General features: G+C 48.7%; 1 protein-coding gene across 2 annotated transcripts in view; it reads left to right on the forward strand.

Annotated features, from left to right (window-relative positions):
* Positions 1 to 21,416, forward strand: part of CNTFR (ciliary neurotrophic factor receptor) — a 298,801-nt gene that overhangs the window by 155,187 nt on the left and 122,198 nt on the right. Inside the window, exon 1 of one of the 2 annotated variants that reach the window (XM_070936026.1) lies at positions 8,539 to 8,622. The exons of the other annotated variant lie outside the window; for it this stretch is intronic. The gene's annotated coding sequence lies outside the window, so the exon portion shown is untranslated. Of the gene's footprint in view, positions 1 to 8,538; positions 8,623 to 21,416 lie in introns of those variants that run through there. 2 annotated transcript variants of the gene reach the window in all.

A 21,416-nucleotide genomic window follows, 5' to 3' on the forward strand; every position in this document is an offset into this window, starting at 1 on the left:
AGCCTTCCCTTCCTCCAACACCTAGAAGGGCCCTGTGGCCCCCACCTGCCTGGATTATTCAGGGGCTTCCGCCTGGTGGACTCCAGTGCTTGGGCCAGGAGGAAGGAGGAGCTGTCTTGAAGCAGGCTTAGATGAAGCATCTGCTCCTCACTGGAGCCAACCAGGAGGGTGGCGTTTTCTGGTTTTGCCCTGGCAACTCACATTCGTGGTCTGTTGTTGCCTCTGATGCTGGAAATGGAATTGTTCCTGCTATCATGGCCAAGACCCTTCCTGGGAAGTCCACTTAAAACCCACTTTTTCCAGCAAGCCGGGCTGGCTTAAGAAGAAATTTTAAATGTTTTAATTGGTTTGTATTTTTAATTTTGGGCCAAATTTATATATATTTTAACTGTTTTTTAATATTTGTATTTTATGTTTTTTAATTTTGGCTGTACACCGCCCTGAGTCCTCAGGGAGAAGGGCGGTATATAAATTGAAAATAAAAATAAACAAACAAAAAAAAACTTTCCCAGCCCTCTCAGTAATCATCTCTAGCATAGAATTCTGAAATCGGTTACCGAATACAGAAGAGGGGCTGAAGGGTAAAACGTATGATGGACAATTGAGGGAACTAGGGATGTCTAGCCCAGAGGTGGGTTTCAGCAGGTTTTGACCAGTTCTGGAGAACCAGTAGTGGTAATTTTGAGTAGTCGGGGAACCAGTAGTAAAAATTCTGACTGGCCCTGCCCCCATCTATTCTCTGCCTCCCAAGTCCCAGCTGATCAGGAGGAAATGGAATTTTGCAATAACCTTCCCCTGGATTGGGGAGGGAATGGAGATTTTACAATATCCTTCCCCTGCCACGCCCACCAAGCCATGCCACGCCCACCAAGCCACACCCACTGAACTGGTAGTAAAAAATCTTGAAACCTAGCACTGGTCTAGCCTAACGAAGAGAATTGTCCTTTTCGTCTGTTTTGGATGGTGGAGAACAGCAAAGCGGAGCAGAGAACTCCAAAGGCCCCAGATCCCAGCAGGTCCTCCCCTCTCCCCAAATCCCCTTCTCCTCCCCAGGGCTTGACCAGCATTCCAAGGCCTTGCCTCCTCCACCGCTCCACCCTCAGACCCTGCAACCTTTGTGCAGAGAAACAATTCCTACTTCTAAACCCGCAACTGCAACCCATTAAGCCCCCGGATTGCTGCAGACTCCAGAAAGCTCCTTCACTATCCCCGTCTCCTAGAAGGGCACCGAAAATCAGCCTTAAAAGCAGGAAAGACATTAAAGCATGCTGGGCCTATTAAAAGCGAAGAATCATAATATGTCTCGTTGCAACTTATTTTTCTTCCTCTCCTGAAAGTTGGATCCTACTTTGGTTTTAGTTGCCGAGTTTGGGGAACCCACCCACCATGGAGGTTCTCCTTTCCACAGGTGGGAAGGGACGGCCTTCGGATGGAAAGGGAGACATTGGGTGGAGGAAGGCTCAGAAGACGAGCGAGGGCAAAGGAGGACAAGAAGCAAGGATGGGAATCGTAGAATCCTAGGACTGGAGGTTTATGGAGATTCTCCGACATCCAGGTCATGGTCCCAAAGGGCCTTTTTTTTTCAAGAGGCAGCTGGACTTTCTGGTTTTTCTTTGAAGACATTTCGCTTCTCATCCAAGAAGCTTCTTCTGCATCTGAAAGACACAGGCCACTCTTTAAAAGACAGAAAAGTCATGATTCTGGACAGAGAGCCCCCCCCTTTGAAAGAGGGGTCAAAGAGGTCATCTAGATTAAAATTGAATAGCCCTCCCTCAGCAGAGAGGAAGGGATGCTACTCCACCCACCTCCTGTTTTCAACACAGTCCTTTCAGCGGTTCCAAGAAGGTTGCCCTCTGATTCAGGTGAGCCCTGAGGGCACAGGTGAACCTCCAAGTGGCCTCAAGGACTCTCAGAGAGAGGGCTAAGGACCGGATGAGTGCAAGGAGTAGAAATCCTTCCATTTCCCACCATCATTCCAGTCAGAGCTGAAGAAGCTTCTTGGGTGAGAAGCAAAAGGTCTTCAAAGAAAAAACCCAAGGAAGTCCAGTTGCCTTCTGGAAAAAGCACCTTTGGGTCAGAGCAGGAAAGGCACGGAAGAGCTGAGTCAGGAAGGGGCCACGCTCTGCCTTAAAAGCCAACCCGAAATTAGCTCTTCCGAACACGTTGAGGACAGAGGTGGAAGTGGTCCGGGTGGCCTTTCGGGAGTTAAGTGCACCTGAGAATCCAGAGTGTTTCCAGCCCCCGTTTCAAGGTTGCAGCCAAAGGACTTTGCAGGAGCAGCCCAGGGCCCAATCCACTCTTGGCACCTCTGAGCTCAGAGTAAGGCCAGGCTTGTGTTTCGGCTCCTGGCACTGAATTGGCATCGCTTGGCATTAGCACCACGTGGACATGGCATGCCAACGCGCCTCCCGTCTGCACGGAGGAGCCAGGGCTGTTTGGGGCCTGCCGACCCCTCAGCATGTGGCAATGGTTATGCGCAAGGCTCTGTGGTTTCTTTTGGGGGGGGGCTGAAGGGCCTCCTCCTTCCAGGGTCCTGCGTTCCTCTTGAGATGCTTGATTTAAGCTTCCCCGAAGATCCTGCGTCCCAGCAGCATTGGCAGTGGGGTTTATGTATGGGTGTGGGTGTGTTTGCCAGGACAAGGAGGAGGGAGGCAGTGTCACAAGCAGAAGATGTCCCACTCCCCACAGGATGTCTTTCGCGGCTTCAGCTATAAATTCCAAAAGTATTTCCTTCCTCTCATTCCCATTTCCTTCCTTCCTTCCTTCCTTCCTTCCTTCCTTCCTTCCTTCCTTCCTTCCTTCCTCCCTCCCTCCCTCCCTCCCTCCCTCCCTCCCTCCTTTCCTTCCCCTCTTCCTCCTTCCTTCCCTCCTCTTTCCTTCCTCCTTCCCTTCTCTGCATTATCTTTCCTTCCTTCCCTCCCTCCTTCCTATTCAGTGTCCCATCCCAGTGAGCCAATGTGGAAAGCAAAGCCAGAGGTTCCCATAACAACCACGGGGATCCTGACATCCGGATGTTCCTCCTCGGCCGTGGCCAGTGGTGTCAGAGAAGCCAAAGGCTTCATTCCCTTCGCTCCCAGCCCTGCACACACACACACCCCCCGCCTGCACACGCATACATTCCCACCCCACCTCCGTCCACCTCTCCTGGGCTGGCTGAGAGGGGCAATTACAGGAACTCATCAAAGGTGATGGGGGCCACTTTGATGTGTGCCCCCCCCTCCTTTGAATCCTGCAGAAGAGCATTAGTGAAAGAATGCGCCCCGGCTTTAATGGATTGCCTGATTAATCTGGTCTGAAAGAGGGGAGCCACAGGGAATTCGGTTTCTAATGGTCCTGTCAAATTCTGAAGTGAGGCAGGAAAGGAAGGGAAGGGGGGGAGGGGCAGGGGGCCCTGAAATCTTCAAAAGTTTATAACTCATTGCAGATCAAAAAAAAGGGGGAAGGGAAGGGAAGTACCAATCCCCCTCCCACCCTGCCGGCCTCTCTTTGGGTCGCTGGGGAGGGGGCCTGGGAATCCAGCTGGATTGGGGGGGGATAAATTGAAACTGCCTTGCCTCTGCTCTCCAGGAGGCTGCAGAGACAGCCGGAGGGACGGTCACTCAGAGGGACGGTCATTTGGGCAGGTGGCCATCCAGAACGTATCAACTGCTGGGCCAGGAAACGGGTGACGGCGGCCCCAGTTCAGGAGGGGGCCTCCACAAGTTGGGAGCTGCGAGGCTACAGGGGCATTTAACACAAAGAGCCTGGGGGGGAGGGAAGGAAGGTCTTTATAACCCCCCCACCTCCATCTTCCTTGGGGACAAAAAGGTTTTGAAGGAGCAAAAGGACAGAATATCATCACAGCAAAAATCAGGACCTGTGGAATCCTACTGTAGAATTGTGCAATCCTACGGCTGGAAGGGACCTCAGAGGTCTTCTAGTCCAACCCCCTGCTCAAGCAGGAGACTCTATACAACTCTGGACAAGCGGCTGTTCAATCTATTCTTGAAGACCTCCAGTGATGGATAACTCACAACTTCTGAAGGCAGCCCATTCCACTGATCAACAGAATTACACAATGACAGTTGGAAGGGACCTCGGAGGTCTTCTAGCCCAACCCCTCATCAAGCAGGAGACTCTAGACCATTCTGGACAAACGGCTGTCCAGTGTCTTCTTGAAACCCTCCACTGATGGAGCAGTCACAACTTTGGGAGGCAAGTCGGCCCATTGATTAATTGTTTTCACTGCCAAGAAATTTTTCTTTAATTCTAAGTTGGATCTCTCCTTGGTTAGTTTCCATCCATTGCTTCAGGTGTTCTGGCTTCTGAGTTTGGGAGAGACGGGGCTTATTTCTGCATTTGCATACATATTTGATCCCTCCCTCCCTCTGTGTGCGTGCGTGTGTGTGTGTGTGTGTGTGTGTGTGTGTGTGTGTGTGTGTGACACCCAGAGGCAGTGCCTAACCAATGCTGGCTGTTCTTAAAAAAGGAACAGTTTTGCAAACTGTCAGCCCTTCGAGGTAGACCCCCAAATAGAAACCCAAATTGTGCAAATACTAAAACAGCTTCTAATATAAAGTTGCAGGAACAGAGTTCTGAAAGTGCCCCCCCCCCCTTACCTAGAAGACAACTAGGGAGGGTCTGAGACTTTTCCTCGACTTCCATTCCTGCTTTGGATTCTGATTCATTGATCTGCCTGCCGTCTGTGGCTCTCACTCCTTCACCTGAAGGCTAATTCTCCCAGCCTGTTACACAAAAGAGGTGAAATTATGGGATGGATTCATCACCGTTTAGAGCGGTGGGAAATTGCAGTAGCCATTGTGCCGGTTGCAAATATTATTTCTCGTGGACTCCGGCTGCATAAAAATCGCTGCCGGTTAGCTTGTTTTTAATCATTCAGTTGTGAAAGACTCTTTCAGAAATTTTGTGTTTCACAAAATTGGACATGTTTAAAATAACTGTGATGTATTGGTCAACAAAGCAGCTTTATAAAAATCCCTCCTCTTTTAGGAAGGCAAAGAGAGCCCCTCTTTTGACCTGACTTGTTCAGGGGTGTGGCTTCAGGTAAAACAGGTAGTGGTTTTATGGTTATGATGGTGGTTGCAATGCCTGGTCCTGGATCATTGCAGTCCTGGGCTGCATCAACAGAGGGACAGCCTCAAGGTGACGAGAAGAGATAGCACAGTACCGCTTTATACTGCACTGGGGAGGAGACCACACCTGGAATCCTGCATCCAGTTTGGGTCACCACACCATAAAAAAGATGTTGAGACTTGAGAAAGAGTGCAGAGAAGAGCAACCAGGATGATGAGGGGACTGGAGGCTGAAACATATCAAGAACGGTTGCAGGAACTGGGCCTGGCTAGTCTAGGGAAGCGAAGGACCAGGGGAGACAGGATAGCAGCGTTCCAGTATCTCAGGGGTTGCCACAAAGAAGAGGGGAGGGGGCTCCACCTATTCTCCAAGCACCAGGAGGCAGGAGAAGAAGCAATGGGTGGAAATTAATCAAGGGGAGAAACAAGTTAGAACTAAGGAGAAATTTTCTGACAGTGAGGACAATTAGCCAGTGGAACAGAAGTTGCCTTCGGAAGTTGTGAATGTTCCAACACTGGAGGCTTTCGAGACTGGACAGACATTTCTCCAGAATGGTATAGAGCAGGGGTGTCAAACCGGATCTAGCCAGCAGGCTGCCCTGGAAACAGTGAAGTTTTCGCTGGCAGAGGGCTGCAGGAGGCCATCATAGGTGAAAACGGGGCTCGGGAGCCCATTTTCGCTAGCAGAGCGCTTGGGCCACCACAGGCACCCCCGACACGACTGACATTGAGCTGGCCACGCCCCTCCCCCCGAAGGTCAAACACAAGCCTGATGCGGCCCTCAATGAAATCGAGTTTGACACCCCTGATATAGTGTCTCCTGCTTGAGCAGGGGGTTAGACTAGATGACCTCCAAGGTCCCTTCCAACCCTGGTATTTATGTTCTATGTTCAAAATCATCCCAGCAGTGCCCTTCCTCACTCCCCTCCCTCTCCTCCTGCTCGCTCTGTCAGATTCACTTTCCTTGAAGGACGGAAGAAACAACCACAAAGCTTTTGTGCTGGCAGAGAGTGCATGTCAAAGCAGATGTTTGAGTATTGTCGTGTTCATAGATGTGTGAAAGTGAAGAAGCAGCCGTCTTTTGATCCAGACAATAGCTCTAGAAGTACAAGCCAGGAGAGTTCATACCGCGTTTTGCAAACATCCAACTTCTCAACCCATCGACTCTAATGTCCATGTCAGCAAATTACCTGGAAGGGCAGCCTTTCCCAACCAGGCGCCCTCCATCACCCTGGGGCCAAGAGTACAGAGCTTCAGAGATGCCGAGTTTTACAGACCTCTCGAAGATGCTGGCGCTGACTGGGTGTTATGGTCACAGGTGTGATGGAGAGAGCAGCGCCTCCCCCCACCCTTGTCCCCAGGGACCCCAGCTGTTCAGGTCTAGGATGGTCTTCATGCAAGCAGCCCATGTGAGCTCTCGCTTCCCGTGTCCTCAGGGCCCCCTGGCTTACAAGGCAGCCAAAAAATGATGTTCCAAAAGCTGAATTTGCAATCTATGGGGAGGAAGATCCAAACCCCAATCAAATGCGAAGAAGACAAGGTTTGGCCAGAACTCCACACGTCTCCTCTCTCCCAGTAGGGTCTCCGTGGCTCTTATTCCACTGTCTGGTTTCTGTTTGTTTGCATGTGGCTCTTGCTGGGGCTGCAGGCATGGGGGCTGCGGGGGGGGGGGAGAGGGAAGGGAGGTGCACTTTTCAGATCAGATTAAAAGGTTTCAGAGGGGAAAAGGAGGTCAGGATGTCTCCCAGACTCTTTTTTTTTCCTGTCCTTGGATGCCCCATCAAAATTGGTCAAAACAGGGTCAGTACTGCTTTATACTGCACTGGTAAGGCTGCACTTGGAATGTCGCATCCAGTATAAAAAAGATGTTGGGACACTAGAAAGAGTGCAGAGAAGAGCAACCAAGAGGATTAGGAGTTTAATGAAAAGAAGGACTAGGGGTGACATGAGAGCAGTGTGTCCAATATTTGAGGGGCTGCCACAAAGAAGAGGGGGCCAATTTATTTTCCAAAGCACCCAAAGGCAGGACAAGAAACGATGGAAACCAATCAAGGAGAGAAGCAACCTGGAATTAAGGAGAAACTTCCTGACAGTGAGGACAATTAATCAGCGGAACAGCTTGCCACCAGAAGTTGTGGGTGCTCCATCACTGGAGGCTTTTAAGAAGAGTTTGGACAGACATTTGTCCAGAATGGAATGGGGTCTCCTGCTTGAGCAGGGGGTTGGACTGGAAGACCTCCAAGGTTCCCTTCCACTTGTGTTATTCTACATTTCTGGTTATGAAGATAACCAGGTGATTGTCCCTATGCCTGGTTTTTAAGACGAGACTGGACAGCTATTTGTCTGGAATAGGACCGGGTCTCCTGCGTGAAGAGTAGAAGACCTTGGAGGTAGGTCTCCTAGTTCCGCTTGGACCAGAAGACTTCCGAGGTCCCTTCCAATTCTGGAATTTTACAATTCTGTAAGTCAGGTCATTTTTCATGCTTGCTCAAGTAACAACAGGCATTTCTTCTGCTCGCCTGCTGTCAGATCTTCAGCAGCTTGACTGGTCTTCACCGCATGGGTTTGAGGCAGTGTCTTTTGACAGCAGGAGGCAGGAACGGGCACTTCTGGATTCAGGAGCTGTCCTCCTCCTCGGGATCTTTCAGCAAATTGTGCGGTTGCCTCGTAGGCTGCGGCCAGCTGGCCTCCTGCAGCCCCTCCAAGGTTGGCGAAGGCGAATTCTTTCATTCCTGCCTATGAAAAAAATGTGGGAGTTGTCCATACTCTGAAGTTCTTACTGGAAGAAGAACCAAGTGCAACTCAGCCACTCCTGTCCCATGATTACCAGATGCAGAACAAGCCAGGATCAAATTATCCTGGCAGAGAGTTAGCATTCCTTAGCTTGGCAGAGTCCCTTTCCTGGGGATAGCTGGCATTCTGAACCTGCCCAGCAGCCTTTGCTCTTCAGGGGGAGAGGGGGAGGGAAGGGAAGGAAGGAAAAGGGAGGGGAGGGAAGGAAGGGAGGGGGAGAGAGGGAGGAGAGAAGGAAGGAGGGAAGGGAAGAAGGAAAGGAGGGAGGGAAGAGAGAAGGAAGGAAGGAAGGAGAGATGGGAGACAAAAGTCAAGAGATAAGAAAGGGGAAGGAAGGAAGGAGATGAGAGGAAAGAAGGAGAGAGATGGAAGGACAGAGGAAACGAAAAGGAGGGAAGGATGGGAGGACTATTAGAGGGAAGAGAGGAAGGAGTAATGGAGAGAAGGGAAGGAGGAGAAGGGAAGGAAGGAAATGGCAGTATCCCTTCCTTTCTCTGGTAACCTTCTTGGAGAACATTGAGAGTCTGGTGATGCCCGACTCCTTCCAGGCCATCTGCTGATCAGCAACCTTGGCCCATTCTCTCCCGCCTGCTAACCCAACAGGCTTCCTTTGACTCCTGCAACCGGGAAGTGGTTTTCCAGAGCTCCTCGGAGGGAGGTCCAACCTGGGAATTCTTGACACTGAGAATGATCAATCGATGGGACAGCTGGCCTCCTGGAGTTGTGGGGATCGAACCCTGGAGGTCTTCCAGAAAAGGTTAGACAACTATTTGCCCAGGGTGGTATAAGGATTCCTGCCTGTGGGTTGGAAGGTCCCTTCCAGCCTCTTCTCCCTCCCTCCCTCCCTCCCTCCCTCCTTCTCTTCCAATACTTGAAGGGCTGCCACAGGGAAGAAGGAGTTCATTTATTCTCCATTCCACCTGAGGGCAGGAGAAGAAGCAGCCGGTGAAAGATTATCGAAGAGCGGTCCAACTAGAACTAAGGAGACATTTTCTGATGATGGGAACACTTAATCAGTGGAGTAGCTTAACAGAATAACGGAATAATAGATTTGAAAGGGACCTTGGAGGTCTTCTAGTCCAACCCCTGCTCAGGCAGGAGACCCTACACCATTTCAGACAAATGGTTGTCTAATCTCCTATTGAAAAGTTCCAGTGATGGAGCATCCACAACTTCTGGAGGTAAATCATTCGACTGATTAATTGTTCTCACTGTCAGGAAGTTTCTCCTTAGTTCCAGGTTGCTTTTCTTCTTGGTTAGCTTCCACCTGTTGCTTCTTGTCCTGCCTTCAGGGGCTCTGGAGAACAGGTTGAGCCTCTCTTCTTTGTGGCAGCCCCTCAGATGTTGGAAGACTGCTATCCTGTCACCCCTAATCCTTCTTTTCATTAAAGTAGAGATTAAAGTAGACTTCCTTCCTGGAGCTGTGGGTCTTCCGTCACTGGAGGTTTTCAGGAAAAGATTGGACAACTATTTGTCCAGGATAGTATGAGGACTCCTTCCTCAGGCAGAGGGTTGGACTAGAAGACCTCCAAGGTCCCTTCCAGCCTTAGGATTCCCAAGAAAGCTTGCTCCCTGTGTGTAAGATTACAACCCCAGTCACCATTTCACTGCTTCAATTTTAATACAGTAAGAATTTAAGGGATACACCCAACCTGACTTTGACTGTCAATAGAAGGGTTTGGGGCAAGGCATAGCTAGGCTCACCTGTATCTTGGCAGCTCCTACCTTAAAATTTGTGCCTGGGGAAAGGAGGAGGGAGGTTCCCCTTCTATGCTGCCCCTATTTAGATGCACCGTTCAGCAAAGCTTATTAAGCTAATAAATGGTGGTATTTTATTGCTTTGTAAATTCATTCCATATTCTTGCTTTTTTTCTCTTTTAAACGGAAAAAGAGCAGCGCCGTGGGCTCTTATTATAGTATATAATGTTTGTTCAGCTTCTTAGTATAAGCCTAAGAAGGGGAATAGATGGTTTATGTGTCTAGGTCAGAGTTTCTCAACTTTCAGAACTTGAAGATGGGTGGACTTCAACTCCCAGAATTACCCAGCCAGCATGTGGGTAGACTCCAACTCCCAGAACTCTGCTGGCTGGGATCCCCCTCTTTCAATATTTGGAGGTCTTGTGTTTCTCAACCTTGGCCCCTTTAAGAGGGGTGGACTTCAATTCCCAGAATTCCCTAGCTGGCTGGGGAATTCTGGGAGTTGAAGTCCACCCTTCGTAAAGGGGCCAAGGTTGCGGGCCTTCTTGGGACTGCCTTGTGTCGGTTTGCTGTGGCAGATGTAACTTTTCTCCAAGAGAAATTCAGAAGGATATAATTGTTGTTAGGTTTCACCCGAATTGAGTCTTTTTAATTTGATTTGATTTTGATTTTGAAGTGGGCTGCAGTTGCCTGGCAGACTTTAGCTCTTGCCTCTCGCTGGTCTGATCACCTTCCCCACTCTCCTCTTCCCCTCCTCCTCCTGCTCCACCTCCTTGTCTTCCTCCTCTTCCTTCTCTTCTTCTTCCTCTTTCTCCTCCTCATGTTCTTCCTCCTCTTCCTTCTCTTCCTCATCCCCTTCCTCTTCCTGCTTCTTCTCTTCTTCTTCCTCCTTCTTTTCCTCCCTTCCTCCTTCTCCACCTCCTCATCTTCCACCTCCTCCTCCTCCTCCTCTTTGCCCTCCCATTTCTGTTCTCCCTCCTTCTATTCCTCTTCCCCTTCCTCTCCCTGCTTTTCCTTCTCCTCTTCCTCCTCTTCCTCCTCCTGGCTGAGTCTCCAGCCACTTTCATCAGGAGTACTGAGCCAGGTGGGTTGACCACCAGGTGTGACATGGGCATCTTCCAGTGCTGATATTCCCCTGCCAGTTCAGGGGCTCACTCCTTGCCCTAACTCGGGCATTTAAAGGGAATCCCGTCCCAGTGCCTAAAGAGATCTTTAACCTTGAGGTCCGGCCTCTTTAGGATGCTTCTAACAGGCGTCTGGCTGTTGGAATTATCATCCTTTGTTGCTCAGGAAGAAACGCTGCTACTCTGCCAAATTTCCTGAGCCGAGTTGGAGTTCAGCCTTCTACTGTCTCCTCCGGTTCTTCCCAGCTTCCCAGTCCCACCCTTGGTGCCTCTGCATATGCTTCCCTTCTGTGGCACTTGCCAAGGTCATCCAAGGTTGGCCAAGCTATCAGCACCATCTGGGCATCCCGCTCGAAGGGAGGGCACTTACTTTGCATATGCTAATCAACTTAGGCTTCTGGCATTCAGTTAATTAAGCTGAAGATGCTCAGCACTCTTGCAGCCTCTGGTCTCTGACTTGAAGGAGCTCTTAAGCAATGGGCAGAAATCCCTCATCTGTGCACTCGCCCAAGAGGTTCAGCAAGGTCATCGAGAGACACCACTTGAACAGAGTAACAGCCTTGGAAGGGACCCTGGAGGTCTTCTAGTCCAAGCAGGAGACCCTGTACCATTTCAGACAAATGGTTTTCCATTCGCTTCTTAAAAACCTCTAGTAATGGAGCAACCACAACTTCTGGAGGCAAGCTGTTCTACTGATGAATTGTTTCCACTGTCAGGAAATTTCCCTCTCCCTCCCTCCCTCCCTCCCTCCAATTTCCTTCCTTCCTTCCCCCTCCCATTGCTTTACTTTCTTGACTTTCCTTCCTTCCTTCTCCCTACTATCTCCTTCCTTCTTTCTCCCTCCCATCTCCCTCCCTCCTTCCTTCTCCCTACCACCTCCTTCCTTCCTTCCTTCCTTCCTTCCTTCCTTCCTTCCTTCCTTCCTTCCTTCTTTCCTCATCCAAAATTCCAAGTTAAAGATCCAATGCTGTGCCATTCAAAGCAGAAGAGCAACAAAATAATTTAACTACCCTAACAGCATCAATCCAATAGCTTCTATTTGGCTTTTTTTAAAAAGTTTTCCTCAAAAATGAAAAACACACAGATGCAAAAAAGTGGATTTGAATTCCAGAATTTGCATTCAATTTGCCAGCTTTGATTGTTAGATACCATTGCCCAATGATGCCGCTTTATTGCTATTTTGCTTATATGAATTGCATTTGAGGTTGGCTTAGATACTTCTGAATAAAAATGAGATTTAGGAATAAAGCTAAATAAATAGGGAGTTTTTTGTTCTTTTTTTTAAAATCCATGTCCTGTAGAATGTGCCCCTCTGACAAGATTTTGCAGTTGTCCTTCAGGAGAAAAAATCTTAATCAAAGCTTGAAATTGGAAGCACCAATGAAAATCCATCTTGAGCATCTTGGTGCTAGAACTCCCGTGGAGCCCTTTGGGGTCAAGACAAGGCTTATTTCAGTTCATCCAATAGTTTTCCGAGGGGACTTAGCAGCTAAAGAGCTGACAATCCTGATGTCAGCTGTCCCAACCTGGTCAGTTAGAAAAGAAAGGTTCTCAGATCTGTTGTTAATGAAAGTGCACTATACTAAACCCAGGTGGTTACAAAGAAGCAAAGCCAGATCTGAGGCTTTCAGGCCCAAAGCATCCAATTAACTCTTCCCTTCTCCCCACCTTTTCCCCTGCTTATCTCCAGCTGTCCAGTTACATTCAAATGAATTGTTTTGGTAACAGTCCCTGGCTTAGCAGACTGGAGGGTGTTGCATTCCATGGCATGACTTTGGAATGGCCAGTGGCTCTCATGGAATGGCACGAAGAGTAGTTTCGACTCCCGTTATCCCAACCCCTCACCTCCCCACAGTTCCCTCCTCCCTATTGTGTATGGCAGACTGGCAACTGGCGAAGCATGGGTGGCACAGCAGGATGGCGGTGCTGACACCGGCTTTGAGACCCGAGCACCGTGCGACTGAGTGAGCTCCCGTTACCCGCCCCAACTCTTGCCTACTTAGCAGTTTGAAAGCATGCAAATGCGAGTAGATAAATAGGTACAACTTCAGTGGGAAAGTAACAGCGTTCCATGCACCTGGACATATAATCAGGACCACAGAAGGATCTTTGGACATCACTGGCTCCCTCGGCTAAAAAACAGAGATGAGCACCCCCTCCCCAAGTGTTGGACATGATTGAATAGGGGAAACTTTTACCTTTATAGTCTGTAGAGATTCTCAGTCGTCCAAGTCATGGTTGTCCCAAAGGTGCTTTTTCAGGAGGCAACTGGACTTTCTGGTTTCTTTTGAAGATGTTTCATCCAGCTCTGACTGGACACTGGGGAATGGATGGATTTTAAAAGGATGCAAATGACCAGCTGTCTGCAAGGCATATAAATCCTTCCATTCCCCACTATCCTGTCAGAGCTGAAGAAGCTTCTTGGATGAGAAGCGAAACATCTTCAAAGAAGAAAAAACAAGAACGTCCAATTGCCTCCTGAAAAAGCACCTTTGGGTTTTACCTTTATAGTTTTCCAATCAGGTGTCTGTGGAGACATTGCTTTGCCCACCCCAGTTCAACTGGGATTTGGAGCCGGGTGCCTGCCACCTGGAGATAACATTTCACGTTTGATAAGCCTGACCCCCCATGAACTCATCCAAGCTCTTTTCAAAGCCACCTGCATCAGTTGCACCCCCTCCACATCATGTGGCAATGATTTCCACAGCTTAAGGATAACCTATACAAAGAAAGGCTTACTTTTATCTGGTCTAAATCTCTTTTCGATCCACACCTTTGAGGGGACCTGTTCTCAGAGTTAGGAGAGCAGGAGGAGAATTCCTCTTTGTCCAGTTTCTTTTGTCTGAACGTGAGGTCCTGCTGAGTCAGAACTCCGAGTCCTGCTGCCTCTTCATCCCTTGGATCATTGGGTACTTTGTCAGAACTGAAGAAGCTTCTTGGACGAGAAGCGAAATGTCTTCAAGGAAGACCAAGGTTTCCTCCAGCTTTGCTTTCTGTCCTGAATTCAGAGCCAAAGGGTTTTTGCAGAGAGCTTGAGGGACACTCCCGAGGCCAAAACACGATCAACAGACAGGGGCGTTTCAAACGCTCAAGCAAATCCAGATCATTTTGTCCCAGTTTCTCAGAATCGCTCCAACAGTTGAAGTAATTATTGGCCATTAATACTTGGATTAATACACAGCAGGACCTAGGAGCTTTGTTGACAAGTGATGAAACTTTGAAGAAACACAGCCTTCCTCGATGTTCCCCAGATGTGCTGGACTTCCCCTCCCATAATTCCCAGCCAGCATGGCCTTTGCTTGCCTAGGACATCTGCACGGGCTCAAATGGACACGTCCGTAAAGCCTCAATGCACGTCCAGCTTGCCTCACCAAAGCAAGTTTGGGGAGACAGCTCTGTTGAGCAGCAGCACCTGACCTGGGGGGGGAAGCCCCCTTCTCCCTGGTGGGAAGGAACCGGGAGAGACCCCAGGCTGAAGAGCAGAGACAGCTGTGAGGTCAATCTTGGAAAAGGTTCAACCAAGAGTTGGGAAGAGAACAAGGCAGCCTTGCAAGAGGACCCAAGAAAGGCCTCTTAGCCACGACTGGGACCACGCAAGGCAGACGTGGGCTGGTCTCTTGCTGGCTTTATTGCATGACTTTCTGCAAGGGACTTGGTGGGTTCCAAAGGTCCATTGTATCTTCTGGAGGAGAGTCTGGTCCTCCAGCTGTACGTTGCTTCTATCAGGTGTCCACCTGCTCACCCAAAGCTCTGGTGATGTTCCCCAGTTGGGTCATGAAACGTCTGCAAGAAAACCACCCAGCTCAGAGAGCACCCAGGACCCCCGAGTTCAACCCTCAGCTCCAAAAATTCTCTTCTCTTGAAGCCATTTCAGTGGTAGTCGCTGCTTGTGGCTTTTCTGTGCCGCCACGAAGCTCCCTTTGCTGCCACCATCCCTAATTGAATTTTCACGTTGCTCTCAGGTGTCAACTGGTGAGTTTTAAATCAGGGAATTGGCGTTCTTTGGATTTAACAGGAAATGGCCCACTGGTGGCAGAAACGCTTGGCCGATGGGTGGGTTTGGCTGCAGCTGCCGAGCTTCTCCAGCTTGCCAGCCAGGGCCAGACTCAATATTTGGCTCAAATCCCCACTTGTGACCGCCCCCCGACCCCCAGAACAGCTCCGAGAATGGCTCATGTAGGTGTCTTTATTGCTGACCGTCTTTATTACAAGAATCGCACCAGACGGTCTGCTTTCCTTCGGGATGTAGACCTCAGCGTCTGACCTCAAATATTTCCAACTTACAGCCGTTTCATTTAGTGACCGAGGTTACAACAGCAGTGAAAAAGTGACTAATGACCATTTTTCACAGTTACGAGTGTTGCAACATCCCCCTCATTACACGTGATCAAAATTCAGACACTTGGCAACTGACTCACTTTTATGACAGTTGCGGTGTCCTGGGGTGGTGGGTTCGCCTTTTGTGACTTTCACACAAGCCATGTCAGTGGGGAAGCCTGATTCACTTAGCAACTGCAATGATTCACTTAACAACTACGGCGAGAAAGGTCATAAACTGGGGGGAAATTCACTTAACAACGGTCTTGCTTAGTGATGGATATTTTGGGCTCCGTTGTGGTTGTACATCGAGAACCATGTATAGTTGCAGGAACTGGGCCTGGCTAGTCTAGTGAAGAGAAGGACCAGGAGAGACAGGATAACAGTCTTCCAATCTTTTTTATTTATATTTTATTTATATTTAAATTTATATACTGCCCTTCTCCCGAAGGACTCAGGGCGTTGAACAGCCAGAAGTAAAAAACATAGAATACAAAGTTTAAAAACAATTTAAAAATATATTAAACAATTTGGCCCAGCAATTAAAATACCCCATTTAAAATTCAAACTAAAATTAAACAATTGGAGAGTTAGGCCAGCCCAACTTGTTGAAATAAAAAAGTTTTGAGGGCCCGGCGGAAAGTACATAAATCCGGAATCGTCCGTATCTCCGGTGGGAGTTCGTTCCAAAGGGCAGGTGCCCCCACAGAGAAGGCCCTCCCCCTGGGGGCCGCCAGTTGACACTGTTTGACCGACGGCACCCCAAGGAGCCCCTCTCTGTGGGAGCGTACTGGCCAGTGGGAGGCTCTCGGTGGCAGAAGGCGGTCTCGTAGGTACCCAGGTCCTAAGCCATGGAGCGCTCTAAAGGTGGTAACCAACACCTTGAATCGCACCCGGAGGACCTGCCACAGGGGCTGCCACAGAGTGGAGGGGGTCAAGCTATTTTCCAAAGCACCTGAAGGCAGGACAAGGAACAATGGATGGAAACTGACCAAGGAGAGAGTCAACCTGGAAATAAGGAGGAATTTCCTGACAAGGAGAACAATCAACCCGTGGAACAGGAGTTGCCTTGGGAAGTTGTGGGAGCTTCATCACTGGAGGCTTTCAAGAAAAGACTGGACCAGGGGTGAAATCCAGCAGGTTCTGACAGGTTTTGGAGAACCGGTAGTGGAAATTTTGAGTAGTTCGGAGAACCAGCAAATACCATTTCTGGCTGGCCCCAAAGTGGGCAGGGAATGGAGATTTTGCAATATCCTTCCCCCAGGAGTGGGGTGGGAATGGGGATTTTGCAGTATCCTTCTCCTGCCACACCCACCAAGCCACACCCACCAAGCCACGCCCACAGAACCAGTAGTAAAAAAAAAATGAATTTCACCACTGGACTGGACTGCCATCTGTCAGAAATGGTATAGGGTCTCCTGCTTGGGGGGGGCGGGGGGGTTGGTTGGACAAGATGACCTACAAGATCCCTTCCAACTCTGTTAATCTGTATATTGATCACCCAGGGCTCTGAATATAAAATTGTGACACTTCCTCCGTGAATCTCAGCAATCCGCAGCCCCTCGTGCCGGGATCAAGGGAAGAGCTTCTCTTTTTAGGAGCGTGATCCATTCTGTTCTGAGCTTTGATCAGAGGCAAGCTGTAGACGATGATTAAAGACTTCTCAGCAGTCATTTTCTCGGCTTCTCAGCTTCGTAGCTTTCTGCTTTTCTTTCTTCCATTTGTACAGCCAGCCCTTCAGAAGCCCACCCTCTCCAGCAAAAGGCCCCATGGAGACGCCAGCCCTAGGCCTACCCCTTGTACACGCACGGGAGGGTTCTCTCTGCCTGCTTTTCTTCTTGCAGATGCATTGCCAGAACACGTACAGGCGGTCCTCGACTTACGACCGCAATGGAGCCCAAAGTTTCTGTTGCTGAGTGAGACATTTGTTCAGTGAATTTCATCCCATTTTACGCCCTTTCTTGCCAGAGCTGCTAAGTGAATCACTGCAGTGGTTTAACATGGTTGTTAAGTGAGACTCGCTTCCTCACTGACTTTGCTCGTCAGAAGGGGTTCACGTGACCTCAGAACACTACAACTGTCATAAGTACGAGTCAGTTGCCAAGCGTCTGAATTTTGTTCACTTGACCAGGGGGATGAAAAAAGTCCCTAAACGAATGTTTGGAAGTCAAGGACTTCAAGGGGCAAATAACCAGGAGCTTCCATTGAGTTCAAAGCACTGTAGAGTTTAGTACTGCTACGGATATACAAGAATGCTCTGGAATGGTAGTGCTGGCGGAGACCCTTGAGGGTCCCTTGGACTGCAAGGAGATCCAATCAGTCGATCCTAAAGGAAATCAACCCTTTGGAAGGACAGATCCTGAAGCTGAAGCTCAAACTATTGCAATGCTCTCTACATGGGGCTCCCCTTGGGTGCACCTGGAGGCTCCAGTTGGTCCAGAATGCGGCCGCACGGGGGATTATGGGAGCAACAGGGCACTCCCATGTGACACCTCTCCTGCGTGAGCTGCACTGGCTTCCTGTGGTCTTCCGGGTGAGCTTCAAGGTGTTGGTGACCACCTTTAAAGCACTCCATGGCTTAGGGCCCGGGTATTTAGGAGACCGCCTTCTGCCACCAATAGCCTTCCACCAGCCAGTTCGCTCGCACAGAGAGGGCCTCCTCAAGGTGCCGTCGGCCAGACAGTGTCGGCTGGTGACCCCCAGGGGGAGAGCCTTCTCTGTGGCAGCACCCGCCCTCTGGAATAACCTACCCCCAGAGATACGCATGATACCAGACCTCCGGACTTTTCATCAGGCCCTGAAAACACATCTGTTCCATCTAGCCAGGCTGGCTTGACCCCATCCTTACGGTTTTAAATTTATAATTGGTTTTAATTGGGTTATTTTAAATTGACGGCCAAAAGTATTTAATGTTTTTTTAAATTGTTTTTAAATTTTATATGTTGTGTTTTTACCGTGGCTGTTCACCGCCCTGAGTCCTGTTGGAGAAGGGCGGTATACAAATTAAATAAATAAATAAATAAATAAATAAATAAATAAATAAATAAATAAATAAATAAATAAATAACAAATAAATAAATAAATAAATAAATACTTAGCCCAATGAGAAGAGAGGATTCCTTGGAGAAGACCTGGATGTTGGGAAGGGGAAAGGAGAGGAGGACGGCAGAGGACGAGATGGTTAGAAGTTTCATCGAGGCAACAGACATGAACTTGGGCAAACTCCAGGAGACAGTGGAGGATGGGGAGCCTGGCATGGGTTGTGAAGATTCAGATATGACTTAGCAACTGAAGAACAAAACTACACAAGTATCTAGTCAAATAACAATCAAAACTAAATTGATGCCACTGTAAATAAGGGTCAATGGAATTGAAGGAAGCCTGAACTTTGATCTCTTGTGGCAATGCAGTGATGCCAAACAGATGACACATTTAACTCCTCCTTCTAGTTCAGACTGCTCTCCTCTTTGTGTGAATTGGAATAGGTGTTGTTTTAACTGATTTTGAGTGCTCCGTTCCAGCCTTATGCCAGCATGCCAATTCCCCCACCCCGGTGTCTTAAAACCCCCTCTGTCTGTATCGGTGGGACTCCTGTCTCCTGTATTTGGGCTTGCAATTATGCCAGTTGTTTTATTCTGAATAAGTCGGGAAGATTATTTTTAAAATGAGCCAGTAAAAGCAATTTAAAGTGCTACAAATTGACAGGAAGTAAAACATTTAGACGCGAGGTGTTTCATTTCAGCTGCTTCGCCAAAGCAAGGTGACATTTTCAATCAAAGCAACGGAGGCGTTGGGTGTTTGGAAAACAGGGATCTCCGAGTGGCAGCGGGCCAGGGGGGAGTGGGGGTGGGGGTGGGGAGGGTGCCTGTCGAAGTCCGCTTGAACGTAGCCAAGTTGGAATACTGTTGGAATACTTGGAATATTATGTTCCAAATGTTGTGAATATGGCATCCAGTTTTGATTGCCACAATATAAAAAGATGTTGAGACTCTGGAAAGGGTGCAGAGAAGAGCAGCCAGGATGATTAGGGGACTGGAGGCTCAAACAGACGGTGAATGGCTGCAGGAACTGGGCATGGCTAGTCTAGTGAAGAGAAGGACCAGGGGAGACAGGATAGCATCTTCCAATATTTGAGGGGCTGCCTGCCACAGAGAGGAGGAAGGGGGTCAAGCTATTCTCCAAAGGCCCTGAAGGCAGGACAAGAAGCAACGGATGGAAACTGATCAAGGAGAGAAGCAACTTAAAACTAAGGAGAAATTTCCTGACACTTAGAACAATTAATTAGTGGAACAACTTGCCTCCAGAAGTTGTAAATGCTCCAACACTGGAAGTTTTTAAGAAGAGATTGGACAACCATTTATCTGAAATGGCATAGGGTCTCCTGCTTGAGTAGGGGGTTGGACTAGAAGACCTCCAAGGTCCCTTCCAACCCTGTTGTTCTGTTATTCTGAGTTGGTTTTTCTCCTGCCATCCTTCTTGAGTGGCTAGAAAATCACATGCTGGGATGGGAGTCTGATTTTAAGGGCCCACCAGCCTCTTAGAATGAAGTGGGATTTCTTCTTCCATAGCAACAGATTGCTTTCATCGACACAAATGTCTTTATGGATGAAAGTGTTGTGGTCTTGATGTGGAGGGGGGGACCCCAGCAGGTGTGGGTGATGCCAGGCTGCACTCTAGCCGTGGCTGTGAATCTCAGTTCTCCAGACACTTAATCCCTTATTCAAGACTTGGCTTACTCTGCTGGCGGCTCACAGGGTTGATTGAGCTAAATTAGTTTCTTTATTGAAGAAAAGAAGGAGGTTTTATCTACCCAGGTGATTTATCTAGTGCAGGACCCAGGAAGCAAGGCTTATACGCTACCTTTCCCAACCATGACAGCTTTAAGATGTATGGACTTCAACTCCCAGAATTCCCCAGCCAGCTTCCTTTTCCAATTTGCTGTCTGGGAAATTCTGGGAGTCAGATTCCATAGGTGTATATTAAAGTAACCAAGGTTAAGAAATATTGCGCTAGGGATTAAACCAGTGTTTTTCAAATTTAGCCTTTTTAAAATGTGTCATCTTCAAAGAACGATTGCAGGAACTGGGCATGACTTAGTCCAGTGAAGAGAAGGACCAGGGGAGACATGAGAGCATCTTCCAATATTTGAGGGGTTGCCAGAGAGAGGATGAAGGGGGTCAAGCTGTTTTCCAAAGCACCCAAAGGCCAGGCAAGGAATAATGGATGGAAACTAAACAAGGAGAGATTCAACCTGGAAATAAGGAGGAATTTCCTGACAGGGAGAACCATCAACCCATGGAACAGAAGTTGCCTCCGGAAATTGTGGGAGCTTCCTCACCAGAAGCTTTCAGGAAGAAACTGGATTGCCATCTGTCAGAAATGGTGTAGGATCTCCTGCTTGGGTGTGGGGTTGGACTAGATGACCTCCAAGGTCCCTTCCAACTCTGTTATTCTAATCAGCAGAAGGCCTTGCCTTCAGGAGTTGTGGGAGCTTCATCCCTGAAGGCTTTCAAGAAAAGACTGGACTTCCATCTGTCAGAAATGGGCGTGGGCGGGGGGTTGGACTAGATGACCTACAAAGTCCCTTCCAACTCTTTATGCTATTATTCATTCCCAGAATTCCCTAGTCTGGGGAATCCTGGGAGTTGAAGTCCATCTTAAAAGGCCCAAATTTGAAAAAAGACTCATTTAAATTCTGGACTCTTCTCTGCTGCCTTTCCAAGCCAATGGAGACTTGGTCCTTCTCTTGTTAGCCTTGGTTGTTCCCTGTTCACAGTTGACATCGTGGTTCTCACTGGCCCTGGTTGAGGAGTTTCTGGCTTCTGCCTCTTCATTTTAGCTTCTTCTAGCAGATTACAGTCTGCCCATCTATCTATTTGATGAGCCATTTGTGGACCATTCCTCCTTCGTACAGACCGCAAAGGAGTTTTCACTCAACCTGACAGAGGTTTAGGATCAGCGATTGACTGGGGCTCGGATGCTGGCCATCTAGTCATCCTTGTGGCTGCCTCAGATGCCAGGGGGTCAACCTCCAAAGCTTCATAGTTTGCTGATCCCTGAAGCCAGCATTTATGTGGGCATCCAGAGCAGCATCAGTCTGCTCTGAGTGATGTGACACCCATACAACTTCACTAGTTGTCCCTCTGCAGTTTGAGTCATTGGGAGCAGGGATGAACCCTGATGAAGTCTGTGGAACTTCTCAGTCACCCTGGCCATGGCTGTCCCAAAGGTGCTTTTTTTCCAAAAGGCAACTGGACTTTCTTTGAAAATGTTTCGCTTCTCATCCAAGAAGTTTCTTCACTTCTTCAGAACTGAAGAAGCTGCTTAGATGGGAAGAGAGACACATTCAAGAAAACGCTGAGAAACTCCAGTTGGTTGACCTCCCTGATGGCCTTCATTTTCTAAGTCATCT

This window comes from Pituophis catenifer, unplaced genomic scaffold (genome assembly GCF_029215685.1).
Source record: "Pituophis catenifer annectens isolate HBS135680 unplaced genomic scaffold, rPitCat1.0.hap2 SCAF_2, whole genome shotgun sequence".
Taxonomy (NCBI): Eukaryota; Metazoa; Chordata; class Lepidosauria; order Squamata; family Colubridae; genus Pituophis; species Pituophis catenifer.